The sequence below is a fragment of the Sesamum indicum genome, linkage group LG13 (assembly GCF_026168435.1).
Source record: "Sesamum indicum cultivar Baizhima isolate 11 linkage group LG13, ASM2616843v1, whole genome shotgun sequence".
Classification (NCBI taxonomy): Eukaryota; Viridiplantae; Streptophyta; class Magnoliopsida; order Lamiales; family Pedaliaceae; genus Sesamum; species Sesamum indicum.
Genome location: NC_142669.1, coordinates 337,501 through 340,000, shown reverse-complemented (window position 1 = coordinate 340,000; position 2,500 = coordinate 337,501).

Genomic DNA, 2,500 nt, shown 5'->3' with positions numbered 1-2,500 from the left:
GGACAGGTGCGTTTGGCATACCAGTTTGCTTTGGGCACAGCCACTAGTGTGGTCTCAGAGCTTACTGCTGTCTGGCGAGGTTTAGAGCTAGCTCGAGCACACAGTTTAGCACCCATAGTGGTTGAGGTGGATGCTACAGTGGTTCTCCAACTCTTACGGTCTAGGGCATCTGGGATATGGGAGGTGCAGCATTTGATCATGCGCATTGTGCAGCTCCAGCAGGAATTAGGATCGGACGTACGACATATTTTTCGAGAGGCTAATGGAGCGGCTGATCATCTTGCGAAGGATGCCGCTTCTCGCCAGTTGACTCGAGTTATGTATCAGGAGGACATTACGGGAGTACTGCGAGGCATTATCCGACTTGATAAAATGGGCACTCCATACCTTCGCCGGTGAGCTTGAGATCGGGCATTGGGGAGAGATTGGTGAGGGCACTACGGAGTTGTACTAGTGGGATGGGCATGTCTACAGGCCAAATTCTACTTGCTTTCTAGGCTCAATAGAGTTGTGTTGTATTTTTTTAGTGTTAATCACTAATGTTGCACATAGATTAGAATTTTCTTTGACTGTAAAGGGAGTAAGTACTCCTTGTTTACCGCTTTTCAATTGTACACTCTATAATTTTTCGAGTTAATAAACAGGTAGGGGTCCGCCAAACCCCCCACCTAGGCACAGGCGGCTTTCCCAAAAAAAAAAAAAAAAAAAAAAAAGTCTGGTGCCAGCGGATATGAGCGAGTGTCCGGACAGCGGATAAATAGTGCAAAGAGTTCTTTTATTCTGAGCCGGAAGGTACCATCGTCACAATTGCAAGAGGTACAATACGTTATGGGTTACCAGCTAAAATATCTCCCAGTCATATATTTGGGTGTCCCTCTATACAAGGGTAATCGGAAGGCATGTTTGTTTGATTCGCTCATTTCCAGAATACGTGACATGCTACAGGGGTGGGCAATGACGAATCTATCCCATGGAGGGAGGCTAGCCTTGATTCGAAGTGTGTTGCAGGCTATGCCTTTACATCTGCTTCAAGTAATCCATCCGCCTAAATCTGTCTTGATAACCATTGAGCGCATATTCAATGATTTCTTTTGGGGCTCATATAATGGCCGCCGGCATATTCATTGGTGTTCATGGGATAAGATGTGTAGACCAGTAGCAGAAGGTGGTTTGGGTATTCGGAGTTTGGCGGAGTATGTTAAGGCTTTTTCGATGAAACTTTGGTGGCGATTTAGGCTTAAATCATCCTTGTGGTCGGAGTACTTGCATGATCGCTATTGTAGGGCTCTTCACCCTACTCATGTGCCGTATAATCGCAATCATTCCTCTGTTTGGCATCGCTTATGTCGGATCAGGGATGTGGCAGAACCTCTAGTCTTCTGGACTTTGGGCCAAGGCGCAGTATCTTTCTGGCATGATAATTGGTTTGGTGAGAAGCCTCTAGCCCAGCTCGTTCGAGGGGCCCCTGACACTATGGAGCCGGTATGTTATTACTGGCATGAGGGAGAATGGAATGTTCCCAAAATTTTCAGGATAGTCCCGCCACAGATCGCGCATATTATCTGCCGAATTTCTATTGCAGCGGGACAGAGGGACAGAATTGTGTGGACCGCGACGAGTAATGGGACGTTTTCCACAGCATCGGCATGGGAGGCCATTCGAGTGGCGTCTCCTCAGCGGCAACTCTTTACAGATATATGGCACCGATCCTTGAGGCCAACGGTGTCGGTCTTTCTGTGGCGGATTTTCCAGGATTGGATCCCAGTGGATGAACGAATGAAGCGAAAGGGCTTTAGTTTCGCATCAAAATGCCAATGTTGCGAGGCAGAGGAGAGCATCTCTCATCTCTTTGTAGAAGGGGAAGTAGTTCGGGAAGTGTGGCTGCACTTTGCTAATGTCTTTGGGCTTCAGCTGTGTGAAACCGGGGACCTGGTTAATCTGGTGCATTTTTGGCGATACTCTACCCCGTTTCACTCGGATTTGCATATTCGCACTTTGGTCCTATTTCTGATCCTATGGTCTACTTGGACGCAGCGCAATGCTGCAAAATATCATGGGGCACATTTTACAGCCACGGGGACCATATTGGAGGTTCAGCGCCACCTCCGCACGTTGTATGCAGCTCGGATCATGACGAGCATACAATGGAAGGGTGACTTGCACCGGGCATTGGCTATGGGATTCTGCTTCAGGCCGATAGTGCCTCAGGCACCCAGAGTGGTGCGTTGGAGTACCCCCTCTCCGGCGTGGTTCAAACTTAATTCGGATGGGTCATCGCTCGGAAATCCCGGGCCGGCAGCAGCGGCAGGCATTATTCGGGATGCAGATGGACAGGTGCGTTTGGCATACCAGTTTGCTTTGGGCACAGCCACTAGTGTGGTCTCAGAGCTTACTGCTGTCTGGCGAGGTTTAGAGCTAGCTCGAGCACACAGTTTAGCACCCATAGTGGTTGAGGTGGATGCTACAGTGGTTCTCCAACTCTTACGGTCTAGGGCATCTG